Genomic DNA, 19985 nt, shown 5'->3' with positions numbered 1-19985 from the left:
TGAAATGTAATACTTTACCAATGTAAACGAAAAGCCACCAGCCAGATGAATAAATCCAATTTAATAACGAAATAAACTTGTACAGCCACAAAACGAACTTAAAAACGCCAAAAACAAGCCACAAATATACGCAAGCGCTTTCGTTTAAAAGTTTTAAACTTCATCGGACAATAACCTCCATTACATCACTTCCTTTTATAACCTTCACCAAATTCAAAAAATTGCGCCAAATTCTAAATCAAATTGGATGTAATACTTTCACAGATTGCTCAGGAAACCAGGTGTACTGTGAAGTTAATGGTGAGAGCAATATTATTCGATTGTACTTACAAAATGGTGTTAAGTTTCAGAAATCAGACTTGTAAAGTTCCATTGCTAGATAACAGCTGACGTCATTGGCGGTCTAGTTTTCCAACCCAGCACACACTGTATGTAGTAAACGGTGTATGATGCCAGATACACCAGAAGTATAAATGAGGATCCCAGGCTGCTTATCAGTATCTAATGATCTGTATTAAGGATGCTTCTGCAGCAGGTTGCATGGTTTACACAAATGGTAGGCTCAGCTGTCATTCAGCTGAGACTGCAACTTGCCACCTTTTTGGGTACCTTTGTTACTATAAATTGACAATCTCTGTATTTCCTCTAGTTCTGTCTTACCATTCAAAGGACTGAGATATGCCATCGATGATCTTTGAGCTTATGATGTTTCTTTTGATGTAATGTTTTTTCCGATGGTTTTACAGTAAATTTTGCCAGTTATCTTTTTTTGATCTGATATTTTATGTTTTTGCAGTATTTCCTGTACAGAAAGTAACTAAACGCTTAACGTGTGCTTGCAATTCTCACTGCCGTCTGTGATTTGGGCAGAGATACAGTACCCATACCTTTCGAGATACAGTACCCATACCTTTCTCTCCTACTGGGCCTAGGCTAACAGAAGAAGTAGGCAATGGAAAACTTCTTTTGAAAAAGTTATTGAAGATGGAGTAAAGTTCTCCTGGGAGCAAAGCATGGATTAAGTCCTTCATTTTCCAGTTCCAAGCACAGAAAAGACAAGAGTGAATGCATGAAGTTAGTAAGAAAGAGGAATGAAACCAGGGAGTAAAGCCTGCACATTCTACTTTCTCCAGTGAGTTGTATTTCATTGCTTCTTCTTGGGCTGAAACAGTAGCACAGACCTTGACTAAATTTTCCAAATTGATTAGTGATGCAAGTTCCCCCTGTTATGGTCATGGTGGTACCATCTGCTGGTCAAGGCTTTCTGGCAGTTTGCTTTATACAGAGCAAACCAGTAGGCAGAACCAGAGTGATTCTCCATAAGAATCTATTTCTAAATTCACTTTGCACCAGCATGGGGCCAAGAAATTGATGTCTGGTCATACAGAACTGCATCATCAGCTTCTTGAAAATAAAATGCTAAACTACAGTATTTTTCTGTTCCGACTTTCACTGCAACCATATTGTCCCTTACCATACTGTTAAACTGTTTGCTCTTCCCAAGTCTCAGCATCATAGGAAATTTTCTTCTATACTGTTAACACTCTCATACTATCTGGGAAGGACTGTGGAATGCCCACTATGCTGGACTAAGTACTAGTGCACACTTCATTGTATGTGCAATTCGAGCTAGAATGCGCATGCACTCTGATTAGTCATGTGTTACAAGTTTGAAGTCCTGGTTCTACATATGATGCTATTGCATTATGCTTCCGCCAACATCCTTCCCAGGATAAATTAACCTGCTTTGACTACTCACTTTCAGCCTTCCTTTGCTGGCTCCTCCAATGCCCAGGCCATTAACTGAATCTGAATTGCCTGTGAGTATGTTCATTGCCAAGTTCCTGTGCTGCAGAGTTGACTGATAGAACGCTGGGCAAGAATTCAGACAGTTTACAGGTTTCGTGTGTTTTTTAAACACCTTTATCAATGCATGGGTGCACACAGAGTTCTAGAAAGTAAAACCATTTTAAACATTTTTCATTAACTTCATACATTATACACAACCGGCATTGTTAAATTGCTCAAGTCCTTGCCCCACCTTTCCTTAAATCTTATTCCTCCTCCTGGACACTGTTCTGCGTGTATTGTTTCCACAGATTCTATTTATTTGTATGTAGTTCGCTCCTTCCTTTTTCTGAAGAGCCCACTTCCAATTCTTTTAACTCAAGTTACAGCCTTCTTGTTGCCTATGACAGGGCTGAACTGAGTAACTTGTGTGACGTTCTTCTGAGTAGTTCTTATTCTTCTACTTCCAGAATCAGGAATATTTGGGGACATTTTATAAAACATTTGCATCATTAATTTAAGAAGTTGACAGAATAAGAGAATATAAATTCACATGCATTTTCTAAACAAAAGAAGCCTATAACCCTTAATTATTATCATTACTAAGTATAGTATTCCTCCTTTTCTCCAAAATTCAACAATTTTACAAGGGATTAGTATGGACAGAACAAATTTGTTTGCCAAAATCAGGGACATTTGACAGGTATGGGGATAGTCAGTGGCTGATAGTGCCCTTAATGGTGACATTGTAGTACCCAAATTAGTAGAGAGCATCTAGCTTAAGCTTTAAGGTTGCCATAGTGAACATCCTGGACATGTGTTATATTTTTCACTTGAGAAAGTAACAGATGCTGCAAGCAGGGTCGTAAACTCTGCCACTAGAGTAGTGGAGTGCAATGCACCTGTCTGCAATGAAGCTGTTTTTCTGAGGCCTGAAATTGTATTTCATAGATTTAGCCCTTGATGGGTTGCTCCTCTTTTGGACCCTTGATCTAGAGGGCAGAATTAAGGATCTGAGTGGTAGAGGGCAGCATCTGTCTGCTGCAGGAAAAAATGACCAGTGTTGTTGCCTGTGTGGATGTACTGAAGAAATCTGAGGAGCCAGTGCCTTCTCTTCTTATGGTACCCTGAGTATTACCTACAGTGGCTGTAGCCACAGTAGCTTTGGATGCTCAAAAGCAGAGCTCTCTGGCGATGAGCAGATGAGTGCTCTGACATCTTGTGTGTCCCATCAGTGTGACAACCTCTGCACCTTGCCCCATTCTTCCCATGGAAAACTGGGAGAAAGAGATATACTCCATGCAGTGGTGTGAGCAGAGAGTCCTCCTGATAGCAATAAGAGGTTTTATCTTAATTTTTTTTTTCAGTATCCCAGAGGGAGGCAATGAGGAAAAAAAAAACTTTATTTAATAGTTTTGTAACATTATTTATTACTTCTGAGCTCCTCTTCACAAACTTTAGTCATTGCTTACCAAGTTTTCAGTTGTCCCTACATGAGTTTATTGCTAACCTTGTAATGCTTTCTTTGCATTTATCAGTTATCATGGAGCATGCAGTAACTGATGTCTCCTCAAGCATTAACCAAGTCTATTTGCTGTTCCTTCCACTTCAGAACTGGGTGTTTGACCTCATTTTGCAGCCAGTCGGTCATTTTGGACCGCTTTCTGTGTCATTTCTTTCCACAGAGAAATCAAAGTTGAAATACAGTTGTAGTGATATTTATGTAACGATTTTCCCATTCGTGTTTGTAACGTAGTGTGCTTACAGTGAAGAAAGTGGCCATAAACTACTTTTATTAAACAGTTATACTGGGGAGGAATGCACAATGTATTACTAGTAAGTGTGAATACTGTAAAGAGATTTAACAGAGGTGCTAAAATAAAAGTTTTGAATATATTTCTTTTACAATATGAATTATGTAAGTCAGATAACAATGAGGCTGAGGTTTAGGGGGATGATGTAGTCAAATAACAATGAGGTTGAGGTTTAGGGGGATGATGTAATGTAAAGTTCAGAACAAAAAGGAGAGGCTTGAGCCACTGCATTTAAAAATGATTGCATAATCTAAGGGAGTAAAAGAAACAACAGATAAAATTAGAGGTGAAGAAAGTTAAAAAATTCCTTTAACTGTTTGTTCTAATGGTGACACACACTAAAGCTGTCACTAGAGGTGAAAAATAGCTGTAACCATAAGAGTTTTTAAGGGAGACAAAGATGATAATCCCTCTTTACTTACAGGACTAATAAAAGAGCATGTTGTTAAATAATCAGTTAATGTTTGAGTTATTTCTGCTACAGAATTTGTGAAATTAAGGTTTTTTCTTTTTTCACAAAACTATTAAGATTAGGTTTAAATGGTTACTGACCATTCATTTTTATCCCCAGCTAGATATTTTGTTTTGCAAACTAGTGCAGAATGCATTAAAAGACCTGGACCTTGGATTATGGCAGTTTTACCAAAGGGCACTTCTGATTAGTGCAAGAAGAGAGAGAGTGCGTCCCAGGTGCCAACACATTTGCACTAATTGAGTGGACATCTTACCATTGCAAGGTACTAGAATGAAAGACCTTCAAGGAAGGTTAGCCATAACTAATACTGTCCGAGGAGGAAGAGGACATTTATCGGAGACAAATGACACTTAGGCTTTGATATTAACTGGGGTCATAGCCTTTATCTTTTGGGTTCCCCTAAGTTGTTTGGGAAAATCTTTAGCTTAGTGAATGTTTTTTGGAGAAAAATAAAGAAATTGTTAGCAGTTTCTCCTGTGTTAGCATCCTTCCAGAACTTCAAGTTTCTTGAGTTGGGCAGACAAGTGTTGAAGACTTCCTTCCTATTTTTGTATGTAAAAAGGGTTTCTTTTTTGTGATTTATTTCTAAGTGAAAGGAGAAGTGTTTCTGTGGTCATCAAATTTCTTGTAAAGATTACCACACTTATTTTGTTTGGGTGAGGGACATAAAATTTGTTCCTGTTCCGTTTGTAAATCTTTTATCCCAAAACCATTAGAAGCAGGCATAGTTCCTTACTGTTACACTTTGAGGCTCAAATACTGAACCCATAGTCATAAACCAGGGTTCCAGTTCCACAGACGTCCACCCTCTGATCCCCAAGAAGAGAAGAATTTCTGGAGGGGATTCTGCTTCTATTCTGACACCCTGTCTGCCTAAGCCTTTCGAATGGTGATTAAGCTGTGGCCATGTGAGCTTTTGGATGTCCATTGGCTACTCTCAACTCCTCTAGTATAGCTCCTTAGAAAGCCGCTTAGAGTCTGGAGACAGGGATGTCCTTCCAGGCTGTTCATATGTCTGTTTTAGGTAGGGGAGAACCACTCATGTAGGGACTGGAGGAGGAGGAGGTGGGCTTCCAATCGTTGAGCTGTACTGAGGTATCAGATACCTGGGAAGAATACCAGACATTGGAGTGCTGTTTTTTTTCCCTTGACTTTGACAGGAAGAGGACTCGTCAGCTAAAGCGTGTGTCCTTCTCCTTTGACCCCCTCCTTCTAGGGAGTCAAACAAAAAGTGGTTTTCTTTTGCCAAAGGCTTAAAGCATTTTCAGTCCTTTTCCGTCAGGGCCTTCTCCACAGTCTAAAACAAAAAGGTCCCCCTCCCTGTCAGATTCTGATGTGGAGGAAGTGGGTTTAGATTCTGTCTCCCAGGTTTACACTGCAGATAATTTGGAATGTGATTTGGAAGAAAACATAGCCTCTGACTCTAAAGTAGAGGAATATCCTTTTATGACACATTTGGCAGAATGAATCAGTTAAAGTGGGAACAAAAGGAATTTCATACACCTAATAGAGATGTTATGAATTATTACAGATAATTCTCAAAAAAAAAAAAAAAAAAGCTTGTGTGCAGACTAAAGATAAACAAACTGCACATGATCCTATGGTCCAAATGACACTCCAGCAAAATAGCCACCCAAAATTTATTAAAATGTCTCCATGCTGTTTATTAAAAATCACCAAACCGTTTAGTGCTTTCATCCCAATACTCAAGTGGGACTTCAAAATTGAATAAGTCCATTATATTCCATTTTTAAATAGTAACGTAACTTCTACAACATGGCATTCTTAAAGGCAGAAACGCACACACACCCACACACACACACACAACCCATAAAAATGACACATTTAATGGAATTGTAATCACTCTTCTTTTTAAAAAATGAAAAAATATGTAAAATTTTCAGTAAATTCTGTTACGCGTCAAAGTTTTAACTTCCTTTGACAACGTGAAGAAATTAATTGCTGGCCTTACCACTTCAGTGGCTAAGGCATCTTTAAACTCCTTTTGCGGTGTCTCAAGTTATAGAACATTCTCTTAAATGTTCCTGTGATGCTGCTGATGTTTCCAGAGCTGCAGCCACTGGCTGTGTTGCCCAGGGATTTGCCTGACTATGCACATAAAATCTACCAGATGTTAAAGCAGAAATTTTCAATATATCTCTGGATAAAGACATTTTTATGGGCCTTCCTCTGTTGAGGTTTGCAAGAAATTTGATGAGAACTTTTTCAGTCCCTAATCTCAAGTACAACAGGAATTTCCCTTACAACCCAGGCTCCTTTTTATAGGAAGTCTTTTAAATGACAAAGGTAAACAAGATTTTTAAAAACCTGTGGTAGGGCAGTTTCAGAATAAATAGGTTGGGCTTGAGAAGCTCCTTTATCAACCCTCTTAAGTCTTTCTGAAAACCTGTTCTGTTCATCTCCCTCTTTGGCACCAGATTAATTCAGACTGTGGGACTGTAGGAATAAACCAGAAAGAGTACAGATGGCAGTGGAACCATTCCAAGGAATTTTGTCCCGGCCTATCGACCAAATCTCCGTGTTTCTCCGTATTCTAGGTCAAATGCCTTCTTAGGGAGACCTTGTCCCACTGGAACAGATAGGAGGAGGATTTTATTAAATAATATTTATGGAATTCCAAGAAAGTGGGAACCTGCAGACCTATGTTGGGCATCTCCTTTCTAAATATACACACAAAAAAATTCCCAAAATTCAAACTGCTCTCTTTACAGTCTGTTAACCTCTTATTTGTGCTATCACAGTCCATCTAACAGAAATTTCAGGCATTTTTTTTAAGATTTTCTGTCTGGTTCATGTTATCAGTTTTCTGCTATACCCTTTGGGTTGTCTGCAGCTCTAAGGATTGTTTACAAAGTGTCTGGTTCCAGTAGTAACCTATTGCATATTACAGAGCACATATACATTTCTTTATGTAGATGTTTTGTAGAGGATCTTCTAGGTTGTCAATAATCTCCTTTACAACCTAGGATTTCAACTAAAAATAGAAAAACATCTCGCACTTCTCACAAGATAGCATTTCTTGGCTGTCTCCTAGATATATCCCTAATGGTGATCTTCATTCCTCAGGACAAAGTGGGCTTTTACAAGAAACAGTTCCTATTGTTTTCCTTTCAAGGTCATACAACAAATGATTATTTCAAGCTGTTAGGATTTATAGCTGCTACAATTCATATGATTCCTCTGGCCAGATTGCGTATGAGAAAAAAATCCATGCTTTAAATCACTCTAGACGCAGCACCAGCAATTCCCCCTCCTTTCAAATTCTGGTGCTGAATTTTGTCAAGAAGGAACTTCAGTAGTGGTTGAATCAGTTGTTCCTCAATCCTGGTCTCCCATTTTCCCCCAACCCATACTACATAACAATGGATGCATCAGACTTTGTGTTGGGAGCTGTTTCCAAAGAGGTGAAAGTACAGGGTCTTTGGAGTGATCACGGCAAAAAAAAGCACAAAAACATCAAAGAAATGATGGCTTTGATAAATCTTACAACCTTGAACCATCTGTGGGTCCTAGGGCCTATGTTAGTCATCGCAGACACCACCACCACCACAGTCATGCGGTACATAAATGGATGGGGGGCAGGTCTTACCCCCTTTTGCAGATTAGCATTGTTAGCCTGGGAACTTGCCTTACACCTCAGTCTATCCCTACAGGCTGCTAGAGCAGAATTTTGTGGCAGACCAGCTGAACAGGACCATGAAGTTACATCCCTGGGATCTTCCAGGAGATTAGCCATCTGTGGGGAACTCCTCAAGTAGATCTGTTTGCTTCCATTTACAACAGACTGTTAGAATATTTTTATTTTTTTTTTTTACTAGAACTTCTTGCAGTAAAGACAGATGCCTTTTCCTTGCCAAGGATAGGTTCATAGGTAGGTACTAGGCTATCGGCCCTGGGGGCCTGTACAAGCCCAGCCAAAAAGATACCCTGGCTTTTGCCACCCAAGAAAATTATTTTCCTGTGCCACTGTCGAGCAGAGCCACAGAGGTGAACCCCAGGGTGAATTTCCTATTTCCCATCCAATCATCAAGATTTTTCTTTAAGAGTGCTAATGAGGAGCTATGTTTGATATAGATAGGTAGTTTATTCCAGAGTATGGGAAGTCTCTGGGACAGGAATCTATCTCTCTGGCATGTTCAGTTTATTGTGGTGACAAGGTTTAGGTCCCTAGAGTGTGCAGCTCGGAGGGATTGGGATTTCTTTAAGTGGAGCATGTCCAACAGCTCTGGGTTTGACATAGCTTTGTATGTTGGACAGAGATCACTTCTGAGTAGGCTATATGCAACGGAGTAAAGCTGAAGTTTTTTGAGACAGTCTGCGTAGGGCATCTGTTTGAGGCTGGTAATCCTCTTTGTGAGGTATTTCTGCGGCCTTTCCAGTTGTTGTAGATGTCTTGTGAGGTACACGTTGTAGATGTCTTGTGAGATGTTCTTGTATGCCGTTCCATCCTTTCCTGGTATCAGAGATGGACCAGCATCTTTTTTAAAGGTCCAGAAGGACTCCAAAAATTATACTGCAAATACTGTATTATACTGTATTGTATTATATTAGTATATTGTATTATACTGGGTCCTTTTGACCCAGGCAGCAGTGGTACTCCCTAATGAATATGGCCAAGGATAATTGCCACAAGGTTCTTCATATGATGGACTTGCTCACACAAAACAGGGGTTCTTTGATACACTCCAGCTTTCAGCTTCTTCAGCTTACAGCCTGGATGATAGCATTTTAATATATTTTAGCATTTTATTACCTTTTAAGACACCTTTTTTTCTGAGGATGTGTAGCAGGTGTTGAAGGATGCTAAGAAACCTGATGTTAAAATATCATGCATGTCAAAATGGAAGAGATTTTCTAGTTGGCGTCTTATGATGAACCAAGATCCTTTGAAGGTAAAAAGAACACTCTTTCTCCACTATTTGTATGAGTTGCTAGAATCTGGCCTTTTTACTCTTTTATTAAGATTCACCTTTTGGCCATTTCTGCCTGACTGCCCATGGATTTCCCTATTATTTCTTATCTCAAGTGGAACAATTCTTGAAAGAGGGTATTGCATATTTTCCACCTAGAAAACAAGTGACTTCTTGAGAGCTTTACTTTATACTAGAAAAACCTAAACTTTTTTATTTTGAGACCGCTCACCAGGCTGATATAAAGTTCATAACATGGAAGACAGTTTTGCTCCCTGCCCTGATCTCAGCAAGAAGAGTAACCGAGTTGCAAGCTCTTATGGTGATTCTCTTCTAGACAAAGTCAGAGTCCATTTTTGTTAGGTCTGTGGTCTATTTTGCAGCATTTTGGAAAGGGGTGGACTCTGTACTATTCCAGAGGTGGCAACATATTCTTTTGTACATACTTAAAGCACTACAAGATTGATTCCTTCTCTAGAGCCAAGGCAGGGTTTGCTAGACCTATACTCCAGGAGCTACTAGACACTGATCCTTCTGCCCTTCCTAGTTTCTCTAAGCTTTGGTATTCAGTCCGCATAGCTTAGGCTACTGCAGCAGTGATCTAATGATGAACATAATACAGATGTGAAATTAAACTTAACCATAGCACTACATGTTTGAATTGATCACTATTGCAGAAAAATGCACCCTTCCTCCTTTCCCCCTTCTTTCTTACCAGGGTTGGGAGCTCCTGTCTTCTGTTGGAACAAATGTCTGCCTTCAAGGTAAAATGATAATACCAGTGTGTAGGATACCAAGACAGTAGCTCCTTGAGTAGAGATCTCTTTATCAGTAAAGCCACCCTATCTCCTTCCTCTTTGGTTAGGGATTGTTGCATCAAGTACATTTAGTGTTTTCAGTTATACATTTGGTTCCATGTATAGCATCCTTGTGTACAGTAAACATCTGCTCATGGTAACATTTCCTACTAAACCAGAAGCAGTTTCCTGTTGAGTCAAATATAAAACAATAAGTGAGAAGGTCACTGAAAAAACAATCAGTAAAAACAAAATGAAACCACCAGCAAAGCTCGAACTTCCACTGAGTGACCTCCCAAACCTCTTGTATCAGAGGCACATGGGATATATGCAAATGACCCATATGAACATCAGGTGTTTCTGCTAATTGGTGATTCTGAATGACCATGACTCATTTTGTCGTTTTAATGGACAATTTCAGGCCAGTAAAGCAAAACCCCACTAGCTGTGGATATGCATATTTCTGCCTTGTTATGACCTTGGCAGCACAGCACAAGCAGAGTGTGACTAAGCAAATCAGCCTATTATAGTGAATGTTCTCCATGTGTAGCAGATATTTGTCATTGATGCAAGCAAAACGTTAGGCTGTTTCTAGCTTTTTGGATTGCCATATTCATATAGCTAGTACTTTTTTCCCTCAGGTTATTTTATTAATAAAGTTTATTTTGTGATTAAGCTATAATAAAGTAAGCCACTATTTTGTGTGAATTAGTTAACATCCAACAAGTTCACTGTTTTGCACTTATTCTTGTTTCCAGTGATTTGTAGTTTTAACCACATGTAGTATGCATCCTTGCTTTCAGTAGACATTGCTTAGACAGTTATGCAAAATGTGCCCATTATGACACAAATGCACTGTATTAGGCTAAATATTTATTAGACTTTTTGTGTTGTGTTGAGTAGAAATAGGTGCACTTGGATTTGTCTACCAAAAGCAAACATCATCTTTCTCAGGCTTCTAGCCTTGAACTAAAGAGGTTGTATGGCCACTCTACTTAATGTGGAAAATGCATGTCACCTGTTTCAGTACTTTCAGTTTCAGGATACCATCATTAGCTTTCATGAGGATGGCAGCTGCTTTTGAAGAAGTGGCTGGACCAGCATTTTATAGTTGATTAGTAAATCCAGGTGCTATAATTTGATGTTACAGTGACTGCTCCTTATTGATGTACTTGTTGTGATGAGTGTCTTGTACAACTGTACTTCCTAATCTGGAGAAACTCAGTGGTAAGTTCAAGTGACTTGATATTGACCCAGGCATTAAAATATCCCAAGATAATTCATACCTGGTGGTTCAGCACCAAGCCATGGATGTCCATGAACTCCTGCAGGAAAGTCCCCTTATACCAAGAAAATTTGCAAGCTGCTCCTTTCCCTTAATCTACTCTAATGAGATACCATTCCTTATGTGAATTACTTCCTCCTCTTGGCTTCTCAAAAGTAGTTAACTACAGGAACATTTGAAGAAAGTTTTGTCTCACTTTCTTTTACTTGGAATAACACTGACCCTTCCAAAGTTAAATCTGTGCCTGCCTTAGCCCATTTACTTATAGGTTCATAGTCAAGTACTAGACTAGCTGCCCTTTCAGGTGATTTTAAGCCTAGCCAGTTTCCCTTTTTGTGCTCGAATTAACACATCCTGTATGGTTAGAGATTGGTCTTACCCATCCCATGGTCAGTAATTATATATTACACTTAATGAGAATAACTGTGATCGTACTGTAGATAAGTTGAGGGGACACAAACATGGGGTAAAGCATTTAGGAGCTGCCTGTGTCCATTAGTAATACAGAGGGCTGTCCTGGGGTACATTTTATGTTTCCATAGATTCCTACATTGTAGGCCTTTGATTGAACTCCAGAAAATCCTTCCCCCCAAAGAAAATGCCAGGAATTGTTACAAGCTAGGCTGTATTTCACTAAGGTGTCTACCGCAAGCCTCATCAAGTCACTGTCTTCAGTTAATTGAAAGTCTCAGATTATTTTTGGCAGACTGTTCTAATATATTTTTCCATTCAAAAGACCTTTCACGGTGGATTACTCTGGATAATCTTAGCCACTACTCCTTTTTCCTTCCTCCTCCGACTTAGAGATTTAGGTAAAGGTCTAACATAGAAGACCTACCCTGATGGGGTCATAAAGTTGAGATAATTCTCTCTACCATTCAGCATTTGTCATTATTTTCCATAAGTTCTGATGTGTTGGTACAGAGGTATGCCTGAAATGTCTCAAACTGGCTGTGTAGACATGTTCATCCACCCGTGCTCTCTATTTTTTTTTTTGCCACTTATATAGTTCAGATCTCGAGCCTTTTATACTTTCAGCAAACATTTCTGCAATTCCATTATCTGCATACTTTTTTCCCCCTCTGGTGCATTTCTGAATCTATAAAAAAAAATTACTGAATAAGGCACCTCATAGGATCAGGAGGAGGTCCCTTCTTGTTGCCCAATGGGTGGGTCAGAATTTTGCCTGATATTCTGTGTGTAAAGAACAGACTGGGGCCGTAAAGTGCTTATTGTCTAAAGAGCCTAGAGGAAAACATAATACCAAATGGACCAAGAAAATAGAGATTAGAAATAGAATAAATTAGTAAAATGTGTAACAATAAGTAAAGTCATAGGGGGTAGGTACAGATTGACAACTGATTTTCTTTTGGGGGGGGGTTCTCAAGGGGCAGGATTCATCCCTTCCAGTTGGTCTTCAGCAGTGGTCTGTTCCTCCATCTCTGCATGAGATTTGAGACCTGGAAGAAGCACATCCTGACTTGCAACTTTGTAGGGTGCATATTAGAATGCTTATGTTGCCTTTTCCCCTGTTTGATCAGATTGTTACTATGTCCACACAGTTTGATTGTGGAAAGGGTTCTCCAGACTCATGGGGGAACTCAGGCTTAGACTTCTCCTTTGGAGCCACTTTAGTCCACTTGGACCTGTTGACCTTGCTAAGAGACTTTCAAGATGACCAGCATTAAAGTCCATGAGCCAGGCATAAGAGATTAGGTATTGGTCCAATTCTTTTTGCGTTCTTGAGTTGCTGGTGTGTGACTTAAGCAGTAGACTTGTTTCATCTCCATAGGGAACAATTGATGGACTTAAAGTGGGCTGATTAGCTCAGTGTTCAGTCCTTCCTTAGTGCTATGCTATCCTTGATGCTGGAGAGGCACACCTCTTGAGTAGTGGGTCTGGGTGTGCACAATTGCTAGCTGTTTTCATGCTCCTCAGTAGGAGGAGGAGGAGCCTTCACAGCCACTGTAGGTGCAGGGCCAAAATTTGCCAACTTGTCTGCCAGGCCTTTACTTTGCCTTGTCTTGACCCAAAGCAGGCTTTCAGGTGGCTGGAGAATGTGCTGCATGTGGTTGTGGTTGTACATATAATGTCATTGCCCTGCCCAGTTAGGCTTCCCTGTAATCTTAGCAGACTAAAATCCCTAACATAATTGCAGTATGTGTCCTCATCGCCCTTGGATGGGGCAGCATTTCAGCATGGGATGAATGCATTATTGTGCAATGTGCTGTTTGAAATCCCAGTATTCGTGAAAATTGTAGCTGTCAGAGTAGTGTGGGGCTGATGTACATATGAATTGGTCGTTCTGCATACTTTAACATAGGTTTTTGGTATGTTTCAACTGCAGGCTTATTTTATTTATATGTCCATGTGCATGTATGTCGAAACACATATATGTTCATCTATTAATATATACCGTATCATTGCTGAAGAGCTTTATCTTCAGGTATACCCTTACAGAGGACTGAGGGAAGATCTTCAAATTCATTCAGATGTGATAGCAGGCTTTGCAGTTTTGTTGTTTTGGAAGACAATTTACTAGGCTATATTAAGTGCTTATCTTTCTCATCAATTTTTACTCTCATTCTTTTGCACTGTAACAAGTGTTACACTGTTGGGCCACTGCACTGGAAAAATTATGGCAAATGTTGATGGAATTTGATATTCCCAACTCCCATTTGTAAGTTATGAGAAAAAAATTACAAAAGAAGTTGTACCAAGAACAGGTTTTCATTTTCTTCTAAAAACAATAAATTCCTTGCAAGTTCCAGAGAAATCATAATTTTTATTGAGAAATAAGCAATTGTCACTCCCTTCTTTTCCTGCTTTGTGTATTTTGTTTCATGCTACCCTGTGCAATTTTTGTTTCTTGGATGCAGCGGTTAGTTAATATGGATTGCATGTTTATGACTGTATTTTGAAGAGTGGCCTGTACTGAATTAAATTGGATATACCAGCTATGAGAGTGGACATTTTTTTTCTATCCTAGATTTGTTTGCTTTGGTAGAGCACCCTAGTGCTGTTCTGGCTCCTGACAAATTTAACAACTAATGTGGAGGCTGGGTTTGAAGAGAAGCCCCAGTCGCTTACTATATGAATACGCACGGCTCAGTTATTGCTTCTGAATTGCATATGAATACAGACCAACTCTTAAGAATTTTCTGGCTGCTTTCTTTATGCCCCGTCTGTAAGAACTTGGGTTTCCCCCACCACTGTTTCTTGATAGATGGAAGAATTTCTCTGCTTTAATGGGCTTCAGATGGCCTTCTATATGTTATGATACAAGCCCAAGATTCCTCACTCAGTTTATGTGCTAGAAAGTTTGGGAGATTTCTTTTTGGGTGTTTCTCATTTTTCTTCTACTTTTATGCAGTGCAGAATATCAGTTGCAAAGGAGGTATTAGTTTTTAGCATCTCTGTCAGAACTGCATGCTTTTTTAGATTGGTATTTGTTTCCTGGTTACCTAATGGCATGTAATCTTCTGGTTCATTACCTGTCTGCATATGTTCTTCTTCTTTCACTGTTGCAGTCATCACATTTGAGTTATCCTGCCAGGGGTAGCCCTCAGTCTTCCCATATACCAGAGGCTTAGTATTTCTGCGTCGATTGCTGTTGCTCCAGGACTGACATCAGGTCATCAGTGGTATAAAATCAGGCAGGTAATGCCATAACGTTAGTCGTTCTTGCCGAGGAGCCTGAAACAGAAGCAGTTCGCACGAGTGCCAGTCGGCCACTAACTGAGTCTTCGTTTCCGAATTGAAGTGGAAGTCTTCTAAAGCTAAATACCCCATTGGGGATCCTTTTTTCTTTCTCTAACTGATGTCAGGAAAAAGTTAACAGTTGTCTTGCCTGTGGAAAGCAAATACCACATCGAGACTTTCATTCTTACTCCGTCACCTATTTAGGCCCAGACCACGACATCCCCCACCGTCGCTTTTGTGCTTTGTTCAGTGCCAGAACTATATGTCGTTGGGCCCTTATTGTAGCTAAATATTTTTCCTCTCAGTCCTCTAATTCCGATATCGCTTCGGTAAGCCGTCCAACTACCGATCTGAAAAAATGTTAGGATAGAGACAGAGACAAGACCGCACAGGTCAAAAACTGCCGACGATGCTTCCGTTAAGCTAGTAGTCAGTTCTCCGGTCCTCAGTGAGGCGCTTTTGCAGCCCCTGATGCCCGCTTCTGTGGATTCACAGGCCGCTACTGAGACCCTTTCGGAGTCCGGTATGCCACGAGACTCTTCTTTGACTAAGGATCCTGCGGATGTCTCTACCTTGGATGGGTCTGGAGTTGCTGAGCAGGCACCGGCTTTCGAGGAAGTACTTTGCACTACCGATACTCGACATAGACAGACTTCTTTCGCGTCTTCAGTTCTTTTAAAAACAACCGAGTTTCTAAAGTCCAGGGTATGAACCACACCCAAAAAAACGACCTAAGCTCAGCCACTTGCTTCCTTGCCCTCAGTCTCAAATGCTTAAATTGGCAGAAGACTTTCTGCTTATGAGGATTCTGATGTAGAGGAATCCATCCCTTCAGCCTTTCATCCCGAGGACTTTTCCTTTGAGGAGCCCTACATACTTTAAGGGAGCATTTCCAATGGGAATGTCAGGACTATCCTCAGTCAGAAGAGACTCAGGGAATTCTTGGATCTTCCACAGCAGAGACCTCTGGCCATTCCTCCTGTCCTGGATGTTGTGGATGATGTTTTTATGGAATCCAGTCTGACTCCTGCTCCCAGGAAACCTGACAGGTATTATAGAGTCCCCTGACTCTCTCAAATTTCTTTTCAAAAATCCTACTGGTGACCCCGAGTTCATCTCTCAAGGACCTAAAGAAATCAAAGCAACTTCAGCTAAAAATCCTACCCCCTCAGACAGGGATTCCTGAGCATTAGACAGATGAGGTAAAAAAGTATACACCTATGCTACTCTTGCTGTTAGAGCTTTAAATTATCAGTTCCACATGCTGAAATATCAGCAACATACTATGGAACTCCTCAAACAAAAAACATCTTCTTTTCCTGTTTGTGCAGAAAATAAACAGTTACAAGAGTTAATGCATTCTGCAAGTCAAGTAACTAAGCACACCTTACGATATGGTTTTGATGCCCTAGAAGCATCTTGCAGGGCAGCAGTCGCTGTTTCTGCCCTTAGAAGGCAGGCTTGGCTTAAGGAACAGACCTTGCCAGACCATGTCAAATCCAAATTATTGGATGCACCCTTGCACAAAGACAACTTATTTGGCACCAAGGCAGAAGAGGTCTTAAAAAAGATGGAAGAAAAAGCTAAGTCTGTGCTGACAGTTAAAACTTCTTACAGGTCCAGCCACCAAGGTTCAGTGGGCATTACCCCTCCAAGCACTGGTCCTTTCCTGCCCCCTCCAGGCCAGCTCAGCCCAGACCCAGGGGAAGCAGACCCCCCCCCCCCCCAGACAACAGCCCCAGGGAATGGAGATCTAAGCAGTGGAGTTCCTCCTTTCAAAATTAGGGAGTGCAAAGCCACCCCCCTTATGGTAAGAACTCACAGTGACTTTACACTTCCACCCCCTTCCTCTGCCCACCTGCTCGTGCCCTTAGCAGGAAAAAACTCCTTCCACGCAAGCAACTGTGCCACCATTTACAATGACCGCTGGGTCCTCAGCATAGTGTCCCAGGGATACAAATTTTATTTCCACACTCTGCCAACCCCAAAAGGGTTCCCAGATCTTCCTCCAAACCAGTGGGAAGAGGCCAAAAAGCAAGTCCTTTTCCTGCTCTCCATGAGGGCAATAGAGCATGTTCCTGCAGAACAGATAGGCCAAGGTTTTTACTCCAGACTCTTCCTGGTACCCAGAAAAGAGGGCACATGGCGCCCCATCCTTGATCTATCCATTCTAAACTCCTTTCTGATGATACCAAATTTTAAAATGCTCACCCTCCAGCAGCTTCTCCCTATGCTTTCCAAGGATGCTTGGTTAGTCACCCTAGACCTAAAAGAGGCCTACCTACACATCCCATTCAGGGAGTCATGTAGGAAATACCTACGTTTCAGAGCAGGATCAATGCACTTTCAGTTTTCTGCACTTCCCTTTTGCTTATCTACTGCTCCCAGAGTTTTCACCAAATGTCTGGCTCCCGCCATTGCTTTTTGCAGACAAAGAAATATTCAAATTTACCCATATGTAGACAACTGCCTGATTCAGACAGATAGTCGGGAAAAGCTGCTATAGGCCTGACCTTTGTAAAGGACCTACTGACCTCCCTGGGGTATGCTATCAACAAAAAGAAATCCAAACTAGTCCCCACACAAAAAATTGTATTTCTGGGAGTAAGCCTGGACACAGCATCCCAGATGGCATTGCTTATTCCAGGAAAAACAAGCCTACCTGCCAGCCTACTTCTCTCAACTAGCCACCAGGATCCAGTTATCCGCAAGGAAAATCCTGCAAGCTATAGGGTTCATGATACTTCTTGCATTCTACTCATTCCATATGCCAGACTGCATATGAGGAAATGACAATGGTACCTAAAAAGCCTTTGTTGTCAGCACTCTCAAGACCTGGAAACTCTTATACCAATGATACCTTGTCTAAGGAAAGATTTACTTTGGTGGGCAGCCGCATGCTACCACAACAAGGGGCTTCCCTTCTCACAACCCCACACCGCCCAGACCCTCACCACAGACGCATCAGACTATGCCTGGGGTGCTCACCTGGAGAGCAGGTGCATTCATGGTCATTGGAGCCCAAATCAAATACATCTGCACAAAGAAGAGATGTTAGCTGTCCAGCACGCCCTGACAGCTTTCAGACTTCTACTCTCCCTGGGTCCTCTACTAATCAAAACAGACAACACCACAGTGATGTGGTATATCAACAAGCAGGGGAGGGACTCACTCTTATCCTCTGTGCAGGCTTGCCATAACCCTTTGGCACATGGCCTCAGCCATGCAACTACACCTGTTAGCACAATTCCTGCCAGGCTCAATAAACTCTCTGGCAGACAACTTAAGCAGAATCCTGCTAGACCCACACGAGTGGCAGCTAAACCACAGAACCTTCACCCTTGTAACCCAGAAATGGGCACCCCAAGGGTCGACCTCTTTGCCTCCCACTCCAATCATCAGCTCAGCACATTCTGCACCAGGGAACCTCACAGCAAGGCCTGGAAAGTGGATGCTCTGTCCTCCCAGTGGGTAAACCTCTTGGTCTATGCATTCCCCCTGTAACACTCATTTCAAGGGTACTGCTCAAAATAAGGGAGGAAAAACTGAGGGCAGTCCTGATTGCCCCAGACTGGCTATGCCAGCACTGGTACCCCTTGCTGCGCAGCCTGTTACCCTTCCACCATGGCACCTACCTCAGATCCCAACACTCCTGACCCAGAGGAATGGAGAATTCATGCATCCCCAATTTCAGACCTTCAACCTGACAGCCTGGTTTATTCCTTGACCTCTCCTCAAGCTGCCAGTCTAAGCAAACAAGTTCTAGATGTTACACATGAGGCCAGACGCCCCAGCACTAGAAAATCTTATGCTGACAAGTCGAAAAGGTTTTGCACCTGGATCCAGGCTAAGGGAGCCAGAATGGCACAACCCTCCCTACCTCTCATCCTGGATTACCTGGCAAACCTACTACACAGGGATCTGTCCTTCTCTTCTATTAAAATTCATGCCTCCACCATCTCTGCTAATTTCAGCACAGAGCCACCTCTTTTCTCACACCCTCTCATCAAACAGTTCCTAAGAGGGGCTAACAACTTGAGGCCACCCTGAAAAGCTCCTACCCCAGCTTGGGACCTTAACTTTGTGTTGGAAAAGTTCACCCTGCCACCCTTTGCACCTGCAGCTTCAGCAGAGTTAAACTTTCTCTCTTGGAAGACAGCCTTGCTTCTGGCCATCACTTCAGCTAGAAGAGTATCAGAGTTACAAGCACTTATGGCTGTAGAGCCCTTCATCATTTTCCATGCTGACAGGGTCTCCCTCAGGACTAACCGATCCTTCATGCCTAAAGTGGTGTCCAGTGTGGCTCTCAACCAATCCATTTATTTGCCCACCTTTCTGCCTAACCCACAAAACAAGGGGTTAAGGATTCTGCACTCTCTAGATGTGCACAGACAGCTCAGATTCCAACTGGACAGGACTAAATATTTTAGAAAAACTGATCAATTGCTAGTCAGCTTCGGTGGAGGAGCAGAGGGCAAGGCCATAAATCAAACAGCATCCATTTCTGCTACAAACAGCACAAGAAACCACCCCAAAGGGGTCAGCACATATTCCACCATTGCAACCTCCACCTCTGCTGCTTTTCTCAGAGGGGTCCCCACCAGGGACATCCTGGAGGCTGCAATATGGACATCTGTTCATACCTTCACCAAGCATTACCACCTGCCTATCTTCAAATCCAGAGCAGGTTTGCCGCCGCAGTCTTACAGGGCATCCTAGCCAACCTCCAGTGTTCTTGACTGCCTCCACCCTTTTCTTCAGCTTTGGGAATCAACGCAAATGTGATGATTGCAGCAGTGAAACACGAAGAACATAGAACAGTTGTGTACACTTACCATAAATGTTGATGTTCGAGTGTTTTCACTGTTGCAGTCCTGGTTTCCCTCCCTCCATCCCCCTTGTATATCTCTCTCTGTCTCTTCTTACAAGGAATTTTTGGTATTTACTTTCTATTGGTGGTGTTCTTCCACCATAACCTAGCTCCCTAATGGGGGCTCCGGACCGGGCAAGAAAAACTGATGTAATGGCATCAGCTGCCTGATTTTATACCACTAATGACCTGACATCAGTCATGGAGCGACAGCAGCCGATGCAGAAATACTAAGCCTCTGGTATTCAGGCCGACTAAGGGCTACCCCTGGCAGGATAACCCAAATGTGATGACTGCAACAGTGAAATACACTCTAACATCTA

This window comes from Protopterus annectens, chromosome 4.part1, assembly GCF_019279795.1.
Source record: "Protopterus annectens isolate FY-2018-M chromosome 4.part1, PAN1.0, whole genome shotgun sequence".
Lineage (NCBI taxonomy): Eukaryota > Metazoa > Chordata > Ceratodontiformes > Protopteridae > Protopterus > Protopterus annectens.
This window is presented reverse-complemented; position numbering follows the sequence as displayed.